Below are 8,579 nucleotides of genomic sequence, written 5' to 3' on the forward strand. Positions count from 1 at the left end.
TACTCCAAAACTTGCCACTTAGTACCCGAAAATTTCGAGGTCGATCGTCCTTTGTCGCCACATTAGCAAGATATTCAACTGTTTTTCATTATTTTTCCAGACACACTTTTTGATAATTATAGAGGGATCATATTTACTGAAATTTGTTGTCAAAAAGATGTCTTTTAAAGAATATAGACCATAAAAAATAAAGTCTAGGGTACGGCAACTTGCTCGTGTTGACAAATTTACTGTATGGCAACTTGTTTTCAACTGTATGGCAACTTGCTAATTTTAAAATATTTATTTGCCGTCCTTTTAAAGAAAATAAAGTATTAAGTTCAAATATCTCATTATGCATTTGATAAAAATACAATTCGCTTGATAGCATTTAAGATGTATACATAATATAAGGCTTGAACACAGTCCTATTACATCTTTTACATACCCGATGTATACAATATGAATACGGCATATACAAAAGCTGGCAAATGTTGCAAATTTCGGAAAGGCATGTCACTGTTTCACTGACCTGTTTTTATGCTCCTGACTTATATGTGTCTGTCCCTGGTCAGGAACATGTCATATAGCGGCTGTCGTAGGTTGCTGTCTGACATTTGTTCATGATTTTGTTATAAATCAGGCAATTTTGATACGGTATATGGGTTTTGTTCATTGTGAAGTGTATAATGACCAATAGTTGGTTAAATCCATTTCATTTGTACTTTGTTGGATAGTCCTCTCATTGAAAATCTTTCCACATCTCCTTATTCAATTAATGTTATTGTCTAATTTGTAAAAGGTAGATACAGCCAATATATTAAAATAAAGAACATTAATTTTCTAAGAAATGAACAAGCTCGGTGGCTAACACAGTTTGAATTTTTAAAAATATTAACCTTATATTAATCATTTTTGGAAAGAATGAAAAAAAATCCGATACAAGGGATACAAATCCCGCTGTGACTACGGCATAAACTATCTATATAAACTTTCTACTTGAGAATAAAGATGATGACCTTGTATGTAGTTTTTTTGGTTGTCATTTTAATGCTATATACTTATTAATACAATACACAAAAGCTAGCATCTTCGACTTGTAAGTTAAAGAAATATAATCAAATAACATCTAATAAGGACAGGTTGAAATATTTTTTAATTCCTGATGATGCATACTCATAAAATCTTTTGGAAAAATCCACGAAAATTTAAATGTTGATTTGATAGCGTTCTTTTATTTATTTGCCTTCCTAAACAGTTTTGTTGAAATACCAAATCGGTAAATTCTTATCGTGAAAGAATAAGTCGGGTACACCTTTTTACATTCAGGCGTACTTTAGTTGCACTTTTTTCTTCTTATTAAGAAAAATGATTTTAATTTTAGCATCTATCTAAAGATTAGATTATTTACACACACACAAAAATAGGGCTAACTGTTGATTTTGAAACACTATGATTTCACATTTATATTCAACAAAATAGATAGGCCGAGATCCATACATTTATAAGTTTCAAAACAGAGAAGGTGTGTTTGAAAACAAATAATCACGTTCTGCTACATGTATATCTTTTAAAGCAAATGCAAGTCTTACTTGTATTAATTATATAATTTTAATTGGCACAATATCACATTAAAATTTACTCAGAAATATTATACATAGTAATCATGAAAATGTACTACAATGAGAATTCGGACGAATACACTCCTTCTCACTACCCCTCCATCTACTCCTTTGAGTTTAGGCCAAACAGCCTTATCAACAGTGTTTTATTCTTTTTTCTCTGTAAATAAAAAGATTGATTGAATTTACTTAAACTAAAAAGAAATTCAATCTTAATTTCAAGAAGATTAATTCTAAACACAATTCATGATTTATTTCTTCTAATTTTCAATGAAAAAAAGGTATTTTCTTCACTTTTCTTTGAACAAATTATTCGTTTCAGAAATTAAAAAAATAAACAATGTATTTAACCCAGCACATTCTTAAAGTGTCTGTCCGAAGTCACGAGCCTGTACGTGTAGTTCGGTGGTTGTCGTTGGTTCATCTCTGTCGTATTTGTTGTTTTTCGTACATTGTTTTGTTATGAGTTAGGCCGTTCGTTTTCTTGTTGAATCCTTCCATATTTTTCATGTCAGGGCTTTTTATAGCCGACTATAAGGTACGTGTTTTCGTTGTTGAAGGCCGGACGAGAGCATATAATTGCATAGTACATACACTTTATTTGACCCTGGTGATTAGTTATCTTATTTGCAATCATACCACATCTCCACTGTTTATATTAGAAAAAAAACATTCTTTCAAGCACCAAGTAAAGATGAATGGTCGTTTTTTTTTTATTGAACTTACAAAATTTCACCCTGACAACAAATAAGACAACAGTCGTTAGTAGTATAACGATATATGAATGTCTTTAGGAGAATATGGTCGAAAAAAAAACTTTTTGTCTTTAAAAACACAAAGTCGAATAGAGGTACGCAACGACGACTTCTGAGCGAAATTAACGGCATATATTTTATAATATTTGATATGTAGTTTATTTTGTATATTTGAAAGGCGATAAAGCTTTGATATGGACAAAATATCGTCACATGATATTATCTAAACAGTGATTAATTTCATCTTTAAATTACAATATATTGCAAGACGCCGTACAGACAAAAGTTGTTATTTTGCAATTCGCCGTACAACGTTCTGCAATTCGCCGTACAATAAACAAACAATGTTTTGATCCATATTCTTTAAAAAACGTCTTTTTGACAACAAATCTCAGTAAATATGATGTCACATTATCATAATCTAAAAACGTGTCTGGAAAAATAATGAAAAACAGTTGAATATCTTGCCAATGGGGCGACAGAGGACGATCGACCTCGAAATTTTCGGGTACTAAGTGGCAAGTTTTGGAGTATAACACAAAATCTTGTCATAGTTTTGTACTTATCGGCCTAATAATTTAAAGAATTATATATCAGAAAATCATTTCTTACGCGGTACCATCGTCAAATCAGTAGAAATGCTTTAAATTGAATGAATTCTTACCTTGTTTACTTTTTTTCATTTTCTCTCCGCTTCGTTAGTACACAATTCCCGGTGGCGATGATACACAGTGATGATGAAATACTAGCAGAGTGTGATGGGGTTTATGACACCATGTTATATCCTGAAAATATAGATGCACAGCGTAACATTTTATCTTTTGCTCCAAGTGAAGGAAATATTCCAATCTGTGCATTCTCAGACAACATTGAAGAATTATCATTTCCAGCAGTCTTTTGTGGAGAAACACGTAATATTAAATATTAAATAAAAAATAAGGAAAGAACTGTTCTAGTAAAATACAGTCAAATTTGTAAATCTGAGTTACGACAAGAAGACAGAAGAGCAGCAATGAACATAACTAATATTTTTTTTAAAGCAAAAAAACTACAAATGAAGCAAATACAAGATAAAGTATGGCTGTCTTTAAAAAGAGTTAAAACTAGTGGACACCATCTTACAGCAAAATATATGAAAGATGAATCCAACATAGACAAACTAGATAGACTGGATGATGGTTATCGTATTTTTAGGACTCTCAGGGGATCGCCACCTTATTGGGAATGTGCAAAAAAAGATCTGTTTGCAATGGTCAGGCAGTTAGGCTTACCAACTTTCTTTCTTTCAATGTCAGCTGCTGAAACACACTGGAAACCACTCTTGAAGTCCTTAGCCCAGATTATAGATGGAAAACAAATATCTGACACTGATATAGATAACATGACATGGCAAACAAAATGCAGATTAATTCGATCAGAACCAGTGACAACATCAAGATATATTTTGATTACAAAGTGCAGAAGTTTTTTCATTCATTTTTATCATCTGCAATTCCACCACTCGGATCGATCAAAGAATTTTTCTACAGAATAGAATTTCAACAGAGGGGTTCCCCACATGTTCATTCTGTTCTTTGGCTGAATGATGCACCGTTACTTCATGAAAAAGAAAATAGTGAAATTGAGAAATTCATATCAAAATACATAACTACAGATAGACAGTTACCAACTGACAAAAATGCAATTGATATTGTCCGAGTACAGTGTCATCGCCACACACACACACTTGCAGGAAAAAATCTAAAAAGACATGCAGATTTAACTTTCCTTTACCACCAATGACTAACACAAGAGTTTTGGATCCTTTATTGTCAAAAATGAATGCCAAGGAAAAGCAATTCCACAAAACAAATTTAAAACGTATTGAAGATGAACTATCTAATAAAACAACTTTAAACTGTTCTTTTGAGGATTTTTTAAGTAATATGAAATTATCAAATGAAAAGTATATTTTAGCCGTACGTTCGTCTTTAAAGGAGACAAAAATATTTTTTGAAAAGAGATTCCAGTTGTATACGTGTAAATGGATATAACAATACTGTATTAAGAGCTTGGAAGGCAAATATGGACATACAGTTCATAACAAATGCCTATGCTTGCTTAATGCACATAGTGAACTATGTTAGTAAAGGACAGAGAGGAATGAGTAAACTTCTTCGGCAAACAAGTCCTTTGATTGAGTTAAGCTATTTCAGTTGATATTTTATAGTGTGTCTTTCTGTGTTGTGATGTTGCACTATTGTTTCAGAAAAAGGGTGAAGGTTTGGTACCATTAACACGTTTAAACCCGCTGCATTTGTTTGCACCTGTCCTAAGTCAGGAATCTGATGTTCAGTAGTTGTAGTTTGTTGATGTAGTTCATAAGTGTTTCTCGTTTCTCGTTTTTTATATAGATTAGACCGTTGGTTTTCCCGTTTGAATGGTTTTACACTAGTAATTTTTTGGGGCCCTTTATAGCTTACTGTTCGGTGTGAGCCAAGGCTCCGTGTTGAAGACCGTACTGTGACCTATAATGGTTTACTTTTATAAATTTTGACTTGGATGGAGAGTTGTCTCATTGGCACTCATACCACATCTTCTTATATCTAAGGAAGCAAAAAAGGGAAATAGTGACAACAAGAAACAAGTTGCAGTAATTGGCAACAAGTTCCTTAAGCATCAGGAAATTTCAGCTCAAGAAGCTGTTTATATATGCTTACAAATGCGATTGAAAAACTCAAGTTGTGGTCATATCTTTATTAACACTTCACCTCCAGATGAAAGACCATTCATTGTAAAACCAATAGAAGAGTTAAAAAAATTACCAGAAAATAGTACAGACATACGATGTGGAAACATCTTCAAACGCTATTCTTCAAGACCTTAATATGTTGAAAACATGTGTACAGCTGACTTTGGTGCATGGTATGATATGAAGATTGAATCCAAAAAGGAAAATGTACAGGACGATAAAAAAGAATTGATTGAAACTGATGATGAAGATAATGCAGATGATTGTGCTTACAGTAGCGATGAGCATGAAAATGAAGACCATCCTCAAACCTTAAAATACAGAAATGGTGTTCACATGAGACGTAGAAAGAAGAAAAAGATAATACGTTATGTTAGGTGTTCAAAAGAAAAAGATCCTGAGAACAATTATCGTGAACAGCTTCTTTTGTTTATGCCCTGGAGAAAAGAAGAAAATCTCATGAAACCATATGACAACTATGAAGAAATTCACAAAGCAAGCTAAGATCAGATTTATGATATAAAGCAACAGTTTGAACATCACATACAGGAAATAGAGGCAGCAGAAGAACAAATAGAAAATGAATTAAATGAAGAAGCCTATGATGAAGTTGCTCCAAACACACAGCATATTGAATTGCAAGACCAAAATGCTATAGAAGAACAGGAATTATTCAAATTGGAGAAAATGTGTTTACAGAATATGATATAGGACAAGATTTAAATTCTGTAGGTACAGATGTCTCTGAAGAGGTAATCAAAAATAGAGTATCTGATGAAGATTTTAGGAAAATGGCACAATCATTAAACAAAAAACAAATGGAATTCTTCTATCATGTTCTTAAGAAAGTCAAAACATCTAATGATCAATTAATGCTGTTTCTCAGTGGAGGTGCAGGAGTTGGGAAAACTAGATTGACGAAATGTATACACCAAGCACTAATTCGGTATTTAAACACTAATGAAGGGAACAATCCTGAAAAAACTACTATACTCTTGACTGCACCCACAGGAAAGGCTGCATATTTATTAAATGGAAGTACAATCCATACAGCATTTCACATTCCTGCAAATCAAGGTTTCCAATATCGCCCATTGAAGTTTGAGTACTTGAATACAATGAGATGCAAAATGGAACATCTTAAGTTAGTTATCATAGATGAAATTTCAATGTGTGGAACTAGAATGTTTTGTTTTATAAACCAAAGATTACAAGAGATTACTGGAATTTCAAAGCCATTTGGAGGTGTGAGCATTATTGCCATAGGAGACCTTTTTCAATTAGAACCAGTGATGGACTCATGGATATTTAAACAGTCATCTGGAAAATGAACTGAAATTTTATCTGAAAACCTTTGGGAAAAATACTTTGCACTCTTTGAATTGACTGAAATTATGAGGCAGAAATATGATAGAGCATTTGCTGAACTTCTGAACAGAATCAGAGAGGGCAATCACACAAAAGCTGATGTAGATTTTTTCAAAACAAGGACAATTGACGTTAAGAATCCATCTTACCCTACAAATTCTACACATTTACTTTACTTTAATAAAAAAGTAGATTTGTATAACAACAATCTTTTTCAACAGGCGAAAGGTGACAAAGCAACCATAAAGGCTATAGACATTGTCATTGGGAATATAGCACAAAACATAAAAGAAGAAATTAAACACAATGCCAAGGACTTAGAAATGGGCCTAAGTAAAGTATGTTGTATTGCTGTCGAAATGAGGGTAGAAATCACAGTAAACCTGGATTTTAATGATGGACTTGTTAATGGTGGAGGCGGCATTGTTAAAAAATTGAATATTTGAAAAACAATGTAGATAAAATTTGGATTCAATTCGAAGACGAAATAGTTGGAAAGGGTCTACGATCGCAATATATTTTAAAAATGCCAAAAATGCATTGTTCACACCTATCAGAAAAGTTTTACGTGAATTTCCAGTTGGACGTTACAAAAGTTGTAAAGTAGCAAGGAAACAATTTCCCATTAGACTTGCTGCAGCAAAAACGATTCATCGATCTCAAGGAGATGCTTTACATCAAGTTGTCATTGAATTTCCTACAAGGAGAGAAAGTCATATGCACTATATTGCCTTACGCAGAGCACAGAAAGCAGAGGATATATATATTATTGGTGATATGAATGCTGAAAAAATAAGTGTATCTCAAGAGGTAAAAGAAGAGATGAAAAGACTTAGAACATTGAATCTTTGTTATACACCTTTGTACGCCATTGAGGATTCAAAATTTAAAATATGCTTTCATAATTCACAGCCCCTACATTTACATATAGATGATGTCAAAGCAGATGACAATTTTATTGCTTCAGATGGGAATATGTTTGTTGAATCTCAATTATGCAAAAAGGACAATGACAGTGATTACACAATACCTGGATTTCAGTTATATCGAAATGACTTTAGCATAGAAAGAACATCATATGGGAGTGTAATATATATATTAAAGATGCTTTTCATCCAAACAAAATCAAACAAAATTTCAGTACCATTGAAATCACAAAGTTAGTTTTTCCTTTCCTTCAATGTTTTTGTGTTTATGCTCGACCACAAGAATCTATTGCTCAAATAGTAAATGCAATGAAACATTTGACTAATAATTTAAATCAGGACATTCCATCAGTTATTTTTGGAGATTTCAATTGTGATATTTCAAAGAATGGTAGTCGAGGTAAAACATGTTAAGTATATGATATCATGTGGATTCAAACTACTGGCGAATGACTATACTACAAATGGTAGAACCACAATAGATTTGATATTTACAAATTCTATAAACTTTGGTATACTAGAATCATATTTCATTTATCCCAAACCTCTTTGGATAGCACTAAAGAAATAAAGATACTGAAAATGTCAAAACGGTGTTTTTTTCTGATTGAATACATCCAAACAAGTGCCTTATTACTTTTAAAAATTGTTAAACAAACACAACTCAATTTTATTGGACACAAAGCCAAGCAATAGGATTTTAGATATTATGACATTAAAAAAGTGTATTATAGAAAAGAAGATGTTTGTTTATTTTATATCACAGCTATGGATTACATGTACAGAGAATATCTACGTATTGTTCCATGCAAAACTTATTTTAAATATTCTGCAACATTTTCAAGTTTATATCTAGGTGGTGAAACACTATCAGTTGTACTTGTCTTACAATATCAACTTTCTGGAGGAAATTGATCTGCTCTTAACTTTGGATCATTTTTATTGTGATGTAGTCTTCATATTGCCCTGAGAATCCACTGATTATAAATATCTCATCAGCTTGCAAGGTTTATAATTCGGTGGTGTAACACTATCAGTTATAACTTGCTTGAAAGATCAGCATTCATATCATATCTCCTCAACAGTCTATTTTGGAGTGTAACCAAATTCTTAAAGACATTAACATTCTTGCATTGCACCATAATTGACAATACTTCATCACAACAAGAATAGCATTTCTATGGAACCATCTATCTAA

The sequence above is a fragment of the Mytilus californianus genome, unplaced genomic scaffold (assembly GCF_021869535.1).
Source record: "Mytilus californianus isolate M0D057914Y unplaced genomic scaffold, xbMytCali1.0.p SCAF_2, whole genome shotgun sequence".
NCBI lineage: Eukaryota > Metazoa > Mollusca > Bivalvia > Mytilida > Mytilidae > Mytilus > Mytilus californianus.